Consider the following 16,459-nt stretch of genomic DNA (forward strand, 5'->3'; position numbering starts at 1 on the left):
TTTCAGAGTATTTACCACAGAACTTAAATTACCCACTTTTTGTTCTACTTGTTCTAGTTGTTTACTAATTTTAATTCCCTGTCCTTCGACCTGTGCTTTAATCTGATCATTCTGTATTTTAAGCTGATTAACCTGATTATCGACTTGTTTTTGAAGTTGCTCGTTTTGTGTTTTGAGCTGCTCTGCAACGTGTGTTTTGAGCTGATGGCCCTGTGTTTTGAGCTGCTCGTCAACGTGTGTTTTAAGCTGTTCATTCTGTCCTGCAATTTGTTTGGTTAATTGTTCAAGCAAGTCGTTCATGCTTAAAATTTTTACACTGTTTTGTTCTACGAAATCGGTGTGTTCCGTTTCTATTTCGGAAATTTCTTTCGGTTCTTTCTTTATCTGTGGTGAATCAAATATGTCAGTGGATTCGTTCACGTACCCACTATCATCTACAAAGTCACCCTCTACTTCCTCTTTTGTCCCTTGCTGTGTTCGAGACGACCTCGACATTTCAATCTGTTCGTTGACGTGTTCATGGTATTGTATGTACGCCAATTGTCTTCCGCTAACGCCATCTGTTATCTGGCCGCGTAAACTCCTGAAACTGCCAGCCGCATTCTCCATTTCGCTCGGCACATCTACCCTGTCTACGTTCCTGTCCTTATTAAATGCCAATTACACCACACTACTATACTTGACGCACACTACAATTTATTTTACTGAACTTTATTGCTATTCGTGCCTCTGAACATCCACTGTTCGGTCTTTACGTTAATTTGTAACCGACCACAACTGGATGTCCTGTCACCGGGAACCACTTGTAACGCTACCGTCCTGTCGGACGTACGTTAACTCTATAAAGCCTGTACTGTAATAAGTTCACGGGCTTCACCTTATAAACAAGGATTTTAGTACATAAGTTGACCGCGTGTACCTAATGGAAGCAAGATCGGACCTATACTCAGTCAGTAATTACAGTGATGCGTCAAGCAAATGCAAAGTACAATTACGCGTTCGCATGGACAAAAAGTACACACAGTAGATATTACCAATGGTCGCCAGCCTAATTAGGCATTGAGTGAGTTTTTTCCTTGTACAAGTGGGTGCATGTACAAGCATAATGACACGTAGTAATGTTGCGTTTTATGGCAAACTTTGGAACCAGAAAGAATCTACTGAACTAAGGTTTTCTTCTTTTGTACTAATTTGGACGAGCTAAAATTACACAACACCACACAGCAATGATTACTACGAACTGCATTTTGTATATTGATCAGACTGAAATCGGGCATAGATTACCCTAGAATTAGCAATTTTGAAAGCACACATACAATGTCACTATTAAAATTGGAAAAAACACTAATACACTTAGGTTTAATATAGAAATTAACTTTACTGTTCAGATCTGATCAGTACACTTCAAGATGTGAAAGAATGGGCAAGAGAAGGGGGCCCTGAAACTGTTATGGCCGTTATACTGAAACTATTAAGTCCTGAAGGTAAATTAACACTCAAAATTATCAATCTATGGATTACTACTCTTTTCTCTTATTTCTGAATTAATTAACTATCATTCTTTCTGTCTCAAATTAGTTAAGTGTCATTGCTAGCTCAATTCAAAAAACTCTCTTTCAATTTAATCAAAGCTGTTTGTCTCTTTATCAACATTTACAATAACGCACATAAATATAAACTTCTTTATAACATAGATTTGTCTGCTGACAATTCTCGTTAATACTATCTTTAAACTTTCAGTTCGGGATACTCGGGTTGCACAATATGTGGTAAGGAACCTGTCTAGGACAATGATAAGGATAAGTAATGGCTAAGGCAATTCTGGTAAAAGTCACGTTATTATGGAACAGTTAGAAACAGTTTCGACACTGGTCCACACAGATACACTTCTAAAGATGAAATAAATGTTTGACCTGTGCAAGTCGGTGCGGCGGTTGGCGGGCAGCGAGATAGCGAGAAGCACAGCACACATGCAAGCACGGCTAAGGCTCTCACTGCATCGGCACTTTCCTTCTTCTTAGCGTCGTAATCTTTCCAATTTTTGTGCCTAAGAATATAGCCTCGCCATGTAGTCGTCGGAATTGGCCCATCCGAGGCTCAATGGAATCCACTTTTCCTAGATAGCCTCCTCGGTACACTACATGTTCCTCTGACCGATGCCCAACTCCGACTGTTTACTGAGTCCGTTGTGCCGAACCGCGCCAGTGTGCGTTTTCCCGCGCTCGCCTGTCTCCACCTTTTCCCGCTCCCCTACAGGTAGGGTATTCACCACAGGTTTTCTACTACACATATCCTAATGCATTACCTACGTATGGACCAAGTGTATAAATTACAATTTTCACATCTTACAATAGTTTTAACATTCAATACACTTTCTTTTGATTGTCACATGACTTAAAATCTAACATAAATAATAATATTCATTTCAAAAGTTGCTCACAGTTTCTTTAACATGACACGAAAAGAAAAGAAATTCAAAACATTGCTTACATTAATTTACCGAAATTCAGAAAGAAAAAAAATCTTATACTATTTACAGTAGTTGTTACACCTTCAGTCAGCCATAGTGTCAGTGTCGTCGTAATTGCCGTCTGCTTCACGTCTGCTGTGCAGCGAGCTACGTTAATTTAAGTATTAGCTGTATTTTTTTACTTGTCACTTCTTCTTCCGTGTGTATTTTTTTAGGAAGCTTTAATTGTCGGGTGCTATTAATAGTTTTCCATAGATTTCGTGTTTGTTTTGAATACAGTCAGAGAGAGTCTCTTTAGTCAGCCATAGTGGCAGTAGTGCTAGTGTTTGTTTTTAATACAGTCCAGAGACAGGTAGTCCTATCTTCATTGTTTTCTACAAGAAGTGGCTAGCAACCACAGTTTAGTCAACAATCAGCAGTCTTTAGTGAATTAGCAGTCTAGTTAAAAGTTGATTAACTCTCTAGAGTAAATTGATTTCTTAGGATGGGCTGGATGTGTGACTGCTGTGTACGGACGCAGGAGGAGCTGGCCACTGTTCGCGAACAGCTGAACGTATTGATGGCCGCGGTCAGTCGTCTTCAGGCTGCTGCCTCGGAGTGTAGCGGCAGTGGGGAGTCTGGTGCTTCGCAAGGTACACCCCAGGTGTTACATGCGTCACCCACTGTCCCTGCTGTCGAGACATCTTCGCGGGTACCGGGCGCGGTTGGGCCACCCTCTCCTCAAGGGGAGTGGCGGGTTCAGCGGCGTTCGCGGCGCACGAGGCGGAGGGTCAATGTGGAGGCTGGCCGTGTGGCATCGCCCGCTCTGCCTGTGAGTGGACATGTGGCTGCTCCTTCAGCAGGGTCCGAGCAGGCACACGGGGGGAGGGGTTTATTAGTGATTGGGAGCTCCAACGTTAGGCGGGTGAAGGAGCCCCTTAGCGAAATAGCGGAAAGGTCGGGGAACAAGTCCAAGTGTCTGCTTGCCGGGGGGTCTCATCCGAGATGTGGAGGAAGCCCTGCCGGCGGCGATAGAGAGCACTGGGTGCACCCGACTGCAAATTGTTGCTTATGTCGCACCAATGACTCCTGCCGTCTGGGTTCAGAGGTCATCCTCGGTTCGTACAGGCGATTGGCGGAATTAGTGAAGGCGGGGTGGACTCTGAGCTAACTATTTGTAGTATCGTTCCCAGAACCGATCGCGGTCCTCTGTTTTGGAGCCGAATGGAGGGCTTAAACAAGAGGCTCAGACGATTCTGCGGAGATCTGGGGTGCAAATTTCTCGACCTCCGCTATCGGGTGGAGAAATGTAGAGTCCCCCTGAATAGGTCAGGCGTGCAGTACACACAGGAAGCGGCTACAAGGGTAGCGGAGTACGTGTGGAGTGCACATGGGGGTTCTTTAGGTTAGAGAATTCCTTCCCTAGGCCCGACAAGACGGCTCCTGAGACGCGGCAAGGTAGGAGTAGGCAAAATGCAACAGGGAATAACAATATTAATGTGCTAATAGTAAACTGCAGGAGCGTCTATAGAAAGGTATAACAACGCCCATATAGTACTAGGGACAGAAAGTTGGCTGAAACCAGACGTAAACAGTAATGAAATCCTAAACTCAAATTGGAATGTATACCGCAGAGACAGGCTGGACAGTGAAGGGGAGGCGTGTTTATAGCGGTAAGAAGTGCAATAGTATCGAAGGAAATTGACGGAAATCCGAAATGTGAAATAATTTGGGTGAAGGTCACTGTTAAAGCAGGCTCAGACATGGTAATTGGATGTCTCTATAGGCTCAGCAGCTGTTGCGTCTGAACACCTGAAGGATAATTCGGAAAATATTTGGAGTAGATTTCCCCACCATGTTATAGTTCTGGGTGGACAGTTTAATTTGCCGGATATAGACTGGGAGACTCAAACGTTCATAACAAAGAATCCAGTGAAATTTTTAAGTGCTTTATCTTAAAACTACCTTGAGCAGTTAAACAGAGATCCAACTCGTGGCGATAACATGTTAGACCTTTTGGTGACGAACAGCCCCCAATTATTTGAAACAGTTAACGCAGAACAGGGAATCAGCGATCGTAAAGCGGTTACTGCATCGATGATTTCAGCTGTAAATAGAAATATTAAAAAAGGTAGGAAGATTTTTCTGCTTAGCAAAAGTGACAAAAAGCAGATTACAGAGTACCTGACGGCTCAATACGAAAGTTTTGTCTCAAGTACAGATAGTGTTGAGGATCAGTGGACAAAGTTAAAAACCATCGTACAATATGCCTTAGATGAGTATGTGCCAAACAAGATCGTAAGAGATGGAAAAGAGCCACCGTGGTACAACAACCGAGTTAGAAAACTGCTGCGGAAGCAAAGGGAACTTCACAACAAACATAAACATGGCCAAAGCCTTGCAGACAAACAAAAATTACGTGAAGCGAATGTAGTGTGAGGAGGACTATGCGAGAGGCGTTCAATGAATTCGAAAGTAAAGTTCTATGTACTGACTTGGCAGAAAATCCTAAGAAATTTTGGTGTTATGTCAAAGCGGTAGGTGGATCAAAACAAAATGTACAGACACTCGGTGACCAAAATGGTACTGAAACAGAGGATGACAGACTAAAGGCCAAACTACTAAATGGCGTTTTCCAAAGCTGTTTCACAGAGGAAGACTGCACTGTAGTTCCTTCTCTAGATTGTCGCACAGATGACAAAATGGTAGATATCGAAATAGACGACAGAGGGATAGAGAAACAATTAAAATCGCTCAAAAGAGGAAAGGCCGCTGGACCTGATGGGATACCAGTTCGTTTTTACACAGAGTACGCGAAGGAATTTGCCCCCCTTCATGCAGCGGTGTACTGTAGGTCTCTAGAAGAGCGTAGCGTTCCAAAGGATTGGAGGGGACGTCGAACAGATGCGCAGAACTATAGACCTATATCTCTAACGTCTATCAGTTGTAGAATTTTGGAACACGTATTGTGTGCGAGTATAATGATTTTTCTGAAGACTAGAAATCTACTCTGTAGGAATCAGCATGGGTTTCGAAAAAGACGGTCGTGTGAAACCCAGCTCGTGCTATTCGTCCACGAGACTCAGAGGGCCATAGACACGGGTTAACAGGTAGATGCCGTGTTTCTTGACTTCCGCAAGGCGTTCGATACAGTTCCCCACAGTCGTTTAATGAACAAAGTAAGAGCATATGAACTATCAGAGCAATTGTGTGATCGGATTGAAGAGTTCCTAAATAACAGAACGCAGCATGTCATTCTCAATGGAGAGAAGTCTTCCGAAGGAAGAGTGATTTCAGGTGTGCCGCAGGGGAGTGTCATAGGACCGTTGCTATTCACAATATACATAAATGACCTTGTGGATGACATCGGAAGTTCACTGAGGCTTTTTGCAGATGATGCAGTGGTGTATCGAGAGGTTGTAACAATGGAAAATTGTATTGAAATGCAGGAGGATCTGCAGCGAATTGACGCATGGTGCAGGGAATGGCAATTCAATCTCAATGTAGACAAGTGTAATGTGCTGCGAATACATAGAAAGATCATTTCGCTACAAAATAGGTCAGCAACTGGAAGCAGTTAATTCCATAAATTATCTGGAAGTACGCATTAGGAGTGATTTAAAATGGAATGATCATATAAAGTTGATTGTCGGTAAAGCAGATGCCAGACTGAGATTCATTGGAAGAATCCTAAGGAAATGCAATCCGAAAACAAAGGAAGTAGGTTACAGTACGCTTGTTCGCCCACTGCTTGAATACTGCTCAGCAGTGTGGGATCCGTACCAGATAGGGTTGATAGAAGAGATAGAGAAGATCCAACGGAGAGCAGCGCGCTTCGTTACAGGATCATTTAGCAATCGCGAAAGCGTTACGGAGATGATAGTTAAACTCCAGTGGAAGACTCTGCAGGAGAGACGCTCAATAGCTCGGTACGGGCTTTTGTTAAAGTTTCGAGAACATACCTTCACCGAAGAGTCAAGCAGTATATTGCTCCCTCCTATGTATATCTCGCGAAAAGCCATGAGGATAAAATCAGAGAGATTAGATCCCACACAGAATCATACCGACAATCCTTCTTTCCACGAACAATACGAGACTGGAATAGAAGGGAGAACCGATAGAGGTACTCAAGGTACCCTCCGCCACACACCGTCAGGTGGCTTGCGGAGTATGGATGTAGATTTAGATGTGGACCACCTGTGCGGATTTGCTTGCTCGTTACGAAGCTGATTGTGACAGTTTTTTGTCGAGCATCGTCACACACCGTGGAACATGTGTCTCTCACTTCGAACAGGAAATGGCAGTCCATCGTGGCGCTGGTAAGTTCCTATGGGACCAAACTGCTGAGGTTATCGGTCCCTAGGCTTACACGCTACTTAATCTAACTTAAAGTAACTTACACTAAGAACAAGACAAAGCAGAGGGAGGACTCGAACCTCCGACGGAGTGTGGGTCTCCGTGAAACGACGCACCCCTGCTCTGAAGAAAAAGTTCCCAGCCACACCATGAGATGGCAAAGTCATGGCAACCGTTTTCTGGGACTGTGAAGGGATTATTCTGTTTGCTGTCCACCCTCATGGCGCAATGATCGACTCTAAAGTGTAATGTGCTACCTACGGGGAACTGTAGAAGCGACTTCGGTGAATTTTCCCCACAAAAATACTATAGTAGTCCGGTTCCAGACTCCTATAGTCGTCAGGAGAGAGTCAGGCAGGATGCAGTGATCAGGATCTAGCCACGCAGAGAGCGCCAAGTAAACATGAGTGACACTAACGCAATACAGGATTGTCTTGGAAAGCGCCACGCAGACCAGTGGCCTCATTAACGGAGCAGGGCTGTTACGCACCGGACTTGCGGATCCGCCAATCCAGCGAAGCGTCGGGCGGTGGCCCCGGACTCCAGTATCGATCTCGAGAGTCCTCTTGTTAACTTGTAAGATTTCCACTCGACAGTCACCGCCCCAGGTCCACCTAAATACTGAAACTTCCTGGCAGATTAAAACTGTGTGCCGGACCGAGACTCGAACTCGGGACCTTTGCCTTTTGGGCAAGTGCTCTACCAACTGAGCTATCCAATCACGACTCACGCCCCTCCTCACAGCTTTACTTCTGCCTGTACCTCGTCTCCTACCAACCAAAAAGGCAAAGGTCCCGAGATAGAGTCTCGGTCCGGCACACACTTTTAATCTGCCAGGAAGTTTCATATCAGCGCACACTCCGCTGCAGAGTGAAAATCTCATTCTGGTACCTAAACACTCTCTGAATCGCAGGGGTCTGCCCTCAGCCCCCATTTAGTGGACAGTTGCCGGCATCATCGGTGTCTGCCACAGGAAGAGGATAACCAGCAGCAGTAACCCCCCCTTTCCGTCGAAGGCAGATGGACAGCTTCCAGGTCACACAGAAGAAGCCCCTATGGGGCCTGCAGCGTGACGGAGGCCTCTGCGCCCCATCACTGCTGAGTCGGAAGTCGATAGTGCATCAGCAGCGACCTTCCGGCCAGATGCATGGCTCGATAGACGATCGAAGACAGCGAGGTGTGGCGAGAGTCGTACTCCGTAGCCTCCCCTCTCACTGGATAGCTACAACGGACACAAGGGCTCAGACCACGGTCTGGGCGGTCAGCAATCTGCACTCAGCAACCAGACTTTAGTTAAGACGGTGACGTACTTATGTTGGCGCTTCCCGTGCTCTCTGCAGCGGTGGGGATGGTTGTCATGTGACCTGGTCTTATCTCGCTGTCAGCTGTCATAGTGGCTTCAGAGTTTCGCAGCTTCACCTTTCAGAGGCTTTTCTCTGCTAGTTCAGCACATGATTACTTATTGTTGCGTTGTACCTAGGCCTCCTTAAGACGCTCTGCTTTGTAAAAATTTTTTGTTTATTTAGACACAATCACATGTATATGACAGTCATAACCGGTTTTGGCCATACAATCACCATCTTCAGATGCTATAACAATACAAAAGAAAATTTATATTAAAACCTAAAAAATAAGTGCAATATTTAACCACGCTTATTAGTAATGTAACTGAATTTATGCGAAGTACATATAGTTCATACCGAAAGGCGGCATACACTGAACATAGAATCATGCCTTGTCAAACTAGCTATAAAATGTAAAACACCGGTCTTATATAGATATAAAAATGTGTTAGATTTTGTTCACCGTCTTTGTGCTAGATGCGCGCGTCCTCTATAAGATAGTCATAATTTTTCAAAAGCATAAAATGTACAAATTTACTATTAATATTTAGGTCACATGTACATAAAATTTAAGGCTACAGATTAGATCGTTAAATCAGTAAAATAACATTTCAGAACAAGGAGAAAACATTGCTATATACGAAAACAGTAGTAGCACTTGTAGAGTGTATTTGTGACGCCGGATGGCGCTGTATTTCCGGCATTTCCCAGATATGACGATTCATAACAAAAATGGTAGACATACGTTCCAAATATTTAGGAAACCGACGGTACGGACGTGATTAACAATGCCCACTCCAATCACCCACTACGCCAGAAACATGCATATTTTTATAGTATGTTACACAGAATAGTGAAACTTCCATTATGTGAAATGGAAGTGGAAAAAGAACTTGACATATTAAGACAGGTCGCCCTTGCAAATGATTATGGACCAGATATAGTTAAGTCTATACGTAGCAAAATTAAGAAGAAGATAAAAAGGAACGAGAAACGGCAGGTAAAACTGACAACCCAAAAGGATAAGTACGCCACTACCAAATATATAGGCAAAACATCAGATAAACTCGAACATATACTCCGAAGAAACGGGGTTAATATTGCATTTAGGACTTTCGATGATTCAGAAAGACTAGTGCGTTATAATTTGCCACGGAAAAGTAATAAATATAGTGAATCGGGGGTCTACAAAATATCATGTCAAGAATGCGAAAAAAGCTATATCCGACAGACAGGCATGTCCTTTGATGTAAGGTTTAAAGAACACACGTACCCCAGTAATAAGACAGCGCTAGGCTTACATATGCAAGAGGAGGGTAATAATATTGGTAACATCGAAGAACAGCTCCAAATTCTACATGAAGTTACAAAAAGTAAGCGATTAGACATTTTAGAACAAATGGAGATTTATGTTAAGAGACGCAGAGAACCTGACAAGCTCCTCAGTGAACAGAATGAATTTGCAACAGACGCGTACTTCAACATCTACGACGATCTGTTCACCTGAGCGAATCGTTTTTGCTACATACGCGCTTCAGCCGAGGATGGAGCCTTCCGGCAGTCGAGTATTGCACTGTCTACTGCCGGCCGTAGCAGAGGTCAACAACCTTTAAGGCAGAGGAGCGCGCCATCCACCTGCAGCAGAGCACTGCACTCGTCGTCCTGCCCGCGTCGTCCCTGCCGTACCAATGGACAACGGCACCAACAGGCAATAGCCGGAAATACACACTATGAGTGCTACTATTATTTTCCTCTATAGCAATGTTTTCTCCTTGTTCTGAAATGTTATTTTACTGATTTAACGCCGGCTGGTGTGGCCGAGCGGTTCTAGGCGCTTCAGTCTGGGACCGCGCGACCGCTACGGTCGCAGGTTCGAATCCTGCCTCGGGCATGGATGTGCGTGATGTCCTTAGGTTAGTTAGGTTTAAGTAGTTCTAAGTTCTAGGGGACTGATGACCTCTGATGTTAAGTCCCATAGTGCTCAGAGCCATTTGAACTGATTTAACGATCTGTTCTGTAACCTTAAATTTTATGAACATTTGACCTAATTATTAATAGTAAATTTGTACATTTTAGGTTTTTGAAAAATTATGACTATCTTATAGAGGACGCGCGCATCTAGCGCAAGGACAGTGAAGAAAATCTAACAAATTTTTATATCTATATAAGACCGGTGTTTTACATTTTATAGCTAGTTTAACAAGGCATGAATCTGTCTTGAGTGTATGCCGCCTTTAGGTATGAACTGTATGTATTTCGCATAAATTCAATTATATTACTAATAAGCGTGGTTAAATATTGCATTCATTTTTTAGGTTTTAATATAAATTTTCTTTTGTATTGTTATAGCATCTTAAGATGGTCATTGTGTGGCCGAAAACGGTTGTGAGTGTGTCATAAACATGTAATTGTGTCTATAAATAAACAAAAAAATTTTACAAGAGAATCAATCACGCACTCCTTAGACAAAATGTAGCTTTTACCGAAAACTCTGCTTTGTGACTTGTGTGACAATATCTCTTGGCTTCCACGATGTCGTTACGCTTCGCTTGCAGACTCAGGGACCCAGTCATTCGCTCATGCTGCAGTTGCTTCCATGTCTGCCACAGTTTGCTCGGCATTTACCCTCCCCCCCCCCCCCAGCTGGGAATCTACTGGTCATTGAGACAGCCAGTCTGGCTTCTGGGAACCGCCGAGGTAGAACTTGGACGAACTTGTATTGTATGCCAGGGAAGCTACCCTGGGCCGTCACAGTGCAAGGCCTCGCAGAAGTCCGCGCAGATGAGAGGAGCTACATCTACATCTACATTTATACTCCGCAAGCCACCCAACGGTGTGTGGCGGAGGGCACTTTACATGCCACTGTCATTACCTCCCTTTCCTGTTCCAGTCGCGTATGGTTCGCGGAAAGAACGACCTGTCTGAAAGCCTCCGTGCGCGCTCTAATCTCTCTAATTTTACATTCGTGATCACCTCGGGAGGTATAAGTATGGGGAAGCAATATATTCGATAGCTCATCCAGAAACGCACCCTGTCGAAACCTGGCGAGCAAGCTACACCGCGATGCAGAGCGCCTCTCTTGCAGAGTCTGCCACTTGAGTTTGCTAAACATCTCCGTAACGCTATCACGGTTACCAAATAACCCTATCTCCTCCGTCAGCCCGATCTGGTACGGATCCCACACTGATGAGCAATACTCAAGTATAGGTCGAAGCTCACGAAACCTCAGTGCACTGTTCCCCCTCATCCACCCTCCGCGCCAGATCTTTCGCCTTCCGACTTCCACCTATTTGGTCCAGTGAAAGGTCCACTCCATGGGAATCTCCAATGTCGACCAACAGAGTGGTCCATGTGGGCATACATGCCCTCCCAGAGAGGTGGCGTAAGGCCGTCGCATTGGACGGAGATTATGTTAAAAAATATGGTCTTGTAGCCAAAAGACTGGGAAATAAGATGGTGTATTGGAATCCCAATGAAACCACCTTCTCTCAGAAAGAAAATGTTGCATTACTTATTGAATGCCCCTCATATGTGGCAGTCTTATGAAAATCTTCATTTGGCCAAGGTCTCAGTGTATCTTGAACACACACAGAATTTAATAAAACGTACGAGTTTTAAATTTACAAATCGCTGTCTCAGTGCTGACTATTTCAGGTATTCACAATTTTACTTATACTACACATTCTCAGCGTTACTGGTTGCCCCTTCCAATACTTTCATCTACTCTTTCCAGAATGTAAAAGTGTAGTACTTGGAAACTTCAAGGTTAGTAGAGGTGGAGAAATTTATGACACATGGAGTAGAGAACAGAATCACATACTCTACAGTTCAATGAATGATGAAAGCAATGTGGCCAAAGGATCGGTAACTGCTCAGAGCATGTAAATAATGAACGACAGACAGGTGCTTAAGCCTAAAAGCTAAGAATTGTCTACTGGCACTGATGGCCCATTTAACAGCGACCGCACGCCATATCGCCCTCAGCCAAATGGCGTCATTCGGTTGTAGCATGGAGGGGGTGTGATGCCAGTACACCGCTCTCCCGGCTGTTGCCGGCCTTCCAGACCAAGTCGAATTCTCATACAGGTGGCGCCTCAATTGGCATCATGAGGCTGAACACTCGCATTCCAGTCGTTCCACCAAGAAAAAATTCCGTGGCTGTACTGGGAATCGAACCCGAGCTCTCCGCTGACCACCCAGCTATAGCAGTGGAAGTATTTGAGGCCTGCTCTGGCAGAATAAGCGTTCCAGTGTTTGTAACTTCGTCACGATATTCTGCTTTTCTTCATGAAGTCTCTTACTTATATGGGGTGATTTTGCTTAATAAGGATAAACAGCAGTAACGACCCCAGAGACATCACAAAATCCTGCGTGACTTGAGGGAAAGATAGATACAGCTGAAGCGAAAATTAAAAGACCTTCGGAGAAAAGAGAACCATTTGTTTGAATATCAACAGCTCGGACAGGAAGACAGTGGCAAACAAAGAAAGGAAAGCTGTAAGGTTGAGGGAATATAGCGTATCTACACTCCTGGAAATGGAAAAAAGAACACATTGACACCGGTGTGTCAGACCCACCATACTTGCTCCGGACACTGCTAGAGGGCTGTACAAGCAATGCTCACACGCACGGCACAGCGGGCACACCAGGAACCGCGGTGTTGGCCGTCGAATGGCGCTAGCTGCGCAGCATTTGTGCACTGCCGCCGTCAGTGTCAGCCAGTTTGCCGTGGTATACGGAGCTCCATCGCAGTCTTTAACACTGGTAGCATGCCGCGACAGCGTGGACGTGAACCGTATGTGCAGTTGACGGACTTTGAGCGAGGGCGTATAGTGGGCATGCGGGAGGCCGGGTGGACGTACCGCCGAATTGCTCAACACGTGGGGCGTGAGGTCACCACAGTACATTGATGTTGTCGCCAGTGGTCGGCGGAAGGTGCACGTGCCCGTCGACCTGGGACCGGACCGCAGCGACGCACGGATGCACGCCAAGACCGTAGGATCCTACGCAGTGCCGTAGGGGACCGCACCGCCACTTCCCAGCAAATTAGCGACACTGTTGCTCCTGGGGTATCGGCGAGGACCATTCGCAACCGTCTCCATGAAGCTGGGCTACGGTCCCGCACACCGTTAGGCCGTCTTCCGCTCACGCCCCAACATCGTGCAGCCCGCCTCCAGTGGTGTCGCGACAGGCGTGAATGGAGGGACGAATGGAGACGTGTCGTCTTCAGCGATGAGAGTCGCTTCTGCCTTGGTGCCAATGATGGTCGTATGCGTGTTTGGCGCCGTGCAGGTGAGCGCCACAATCAGGACTGCATACGACCGAGGCACACTGAATAGCGCACGGTACATCCAAACCGTCTCGAACCCATCGTTCTACCATTCCTAGACCGGCAAGGGAACTTGCTGTTCCAACAGGACAATGCACGTCCGCATGTATCCCGTGCCACCCAACGTGCTCTAGAAGGTGTAAGTCAACTACCCTGGCCAGCAAGATCTCCGGATCTGTCCCCCATTGAGCGTGTTTGGGACTGGATGAAGCGTCGTCTCACGCGGTCTGCACGTCCAGCACGAACGCTGGTCCAACTGAGGCGCCAGGTGGAAATGGCATGGCAAGCCGTTCCACAGGACTACATCCAGCATCTCTACGATCGTCTCCATGGGAGAATAGCAGCCTGCATTGCTGCGAAAGGCGGATATACACTGTACTAGTGCCGACATTGTGCATGCTCTGTTGCCTGTGTCTATGTGCCTGTGGTTCTGTCAGTGTGATCATGTGATGTATCTGACCCCAGGAATGTGTCAATAAAGTTTCCCCTTCCTGGGACAATGAATTCACGGTGTTCTTATTTCAATTTCCAGGAGTGTATAAAAGGTTAAAAAAACTTGAGTGCAAAACTATAAAAACAGGAGGAGTGGGTGAACGTAAGATGGCAGATACGATACTCCTAGTAGAATTTGATGGATCCTAAAAGGCCTACGCGGACCAAGGTGTCTCAGAATATTAAAACCGTTTGGATTGCGAGCCATGACAAAACTAGTCAATACCGGTAACTTCTGCATACTCTATTAGTGTCTGCAAGTCCTGTTCGGTGTGATGACTTATGTAGCAGTACAGCGTTTTGTCGTGTAGGTTAACACTTCATTTTCGTCAGAATCTCAAAATGGAATATGGAAGGATTGGTACTGTCCTGAGAGCATGGAACGACACCAAAAATCGCCTTTGCGAATCAATGCCACAGACAATAGCGAGGGCTCATTGCAGTCTGTAGCAACCAATGGGAGGCATTCCAGAAGACCACGCCCCCCCCCCCCCCCCCGTCTCTCCCATCTCAGCAACAGCAGCGTCCTCACCCTGAGGTCACTATAGTCTCAGCCAGCAAGAGCTCAGCCCAATTCGAGACCTCAGCTACAGCAGTCAACACTATCGCCTAGGACCAACAAGTATTAAAGCTGCACATGAAATTGTACTGTTACTAATGTTGAGCATTGTACCTCAAGAGAACAGTTTGTTAATTAGTACACCAAGTGATGCTCTGCTGGTCCATGACAGTTTTAAATCAAAGAAATGTGTCAAAGTTAAGTAACTATTTTATTAATTCATGTAATAAAGTGAATATTTTATGTGTTCTAGTTTGATTAGGCTTCTCCCATAACAATGAAACAACCCACAGTTATGGTCAAATGAAACTAGTTTCGTCTGGTCACAACAGAAGGTAGGCCTAATCAGTTCACAAACTGGTTCTACTCCAGAATGACTCAGTCACACTGTCACCTGTGCATTGCAAACAGTCGATCAAATGTCACCTCGTTTGTCATAAAGCTGACGACGAAGCCACACAACATAAATAATAGTAGCAGAAAGTTATGATTAGTATATACAGACAAAAGATTATAGTATTTTTCATTATCAAAGGTAAGTTAAAAGATTTCACCTCACTATATGACAGAATTATTACTCTACCCATGTTTCAAGTTCATGGTCCCCATGAATAGGGCACAAATTAACATTATGATGTATTTCAAGCGTTCGCCTGCAACCAAGTACTTGTAGCCGCAACTGTGATGCTCAGGGTCTGGGCGCTTCAGTCTGGAACCGCGCGACCGCTACGGTCGCAGGTTCGAATCGTGCCTCAGGCATGGATGTGTGTGATGTCCTTAGATTAGTTAGGTTTAAGCAGTTCTAAGTTCTAGGGGACTGATGACCTCAGATGTTAAGTCCCATAGTGCTCAGAGCCATTTTTTTGTGATGCTCAAAGTTGATAGCACCAGCTTCTGTTATCTATGTTTTCATAAATATCTCACCTTCCAGACATCCATATCAAAACACAAAACACATCGAAAATAAAGGCAGTTTACTTAATAATTGTACTGCAGTGAGAACCCGCAAAGAAAAACCGAGTAACATGAATATTAGTTCCCAGCAAGTAGAACTAACACGAATGTAAAGTCAGAAAAATCCTAATTTTAGCAGTGGACTTCTCAATATCATTCCACACCAATAAGTTCCAAGAATTATTCGAATGCTACTTGAAAATGAATTTACGAGTATGTAATTATAAGAAATCTTTGACTATGAAATGTACCCACAGTACCATAAATGTGACCGATCAACAAGAGTCACTCAGCACCAGTGAATACAAAAGGATTGTTTCCATTATACAGGGTGATTCAAAAAGAATACCACAACTTTAGGAATTTAAAACTCTGCAACGACAAAAGGCAGAGCTAAGCACTATCTGTCGGCGAATTAAGGGAGCTATAAAGTTTCATTTAGTTGTACATTTGTTCGCTTGAGGCGCTGTTGACTAGGCGTCAGCAATTGTTTCGTTTCAAAGAATGTGTTTAGTGATAAGCAACTTTCCACACTAACGGGAAAGTCAACCGTCACAATGTCTGTATATGGGGCTTTGAGAATCCGCGGGAAACAACTCAGTATGAACGTGACTCGCCTAAGGTGAACGTTTTCTGTGCCATTTCAGCCAATAAAATTTTTGGTCCCTTTTTCTTCGAAGGTGCTACTGTAACTGGACTACAGTATCTGGAGATGTTAGAGAATTGGCTGTTCCCTCAGCTCGAACAAGAACCACAACAATTCATATTTCAGCAGGATGGAGCGCCACCACATTGGCACTTATCTGTCCGTAACTACCTGAACGTCAACTACCCGAGGCGATGGATCGGCCACCAGGCAGCCCGTGACAGAGAACTTCATCACTGGCCTCCAAGAAGCCCTGATCTTACCCCCTGCGATTTTTTCTTATGGGGGTATGTTAAGGATATGGTGTTTCGGCCACCTCTCCCAGCCACCA

At 44.9% G+C, this 16,459-nt stretch overlaps 1 protein-coding gene across 1 annotated transcript in view; it reads left to right on the forward strand.

Annotated features, from left to right (window-relative positions):
* Window positions 1-16,459, forward strand: part of LOC126100545 (UDP-glycosyltransferase UGT5-like) — a 120,151-nt gene that overhangs the window by 54,932 nt on the left and 48,760 nt on the right. The window lies entirely within an intron of this gene.

Source organism: Schistocerca cancellata, chromosome 9 (genome assembly GCF_023864275.1).
Source record: "Schistocerca cancellata isolate TAMUIC-IGC-003103 chromosome 9, iqSchCanc2.1, whole genome shotgun sequence".
NCBI classification, from domain to species: Eukaryota; Metazoa; Arthropoda; class Insecta; order Orthoptera; family Acrididae; genus Schistocerca; species Schistocerca cancellata.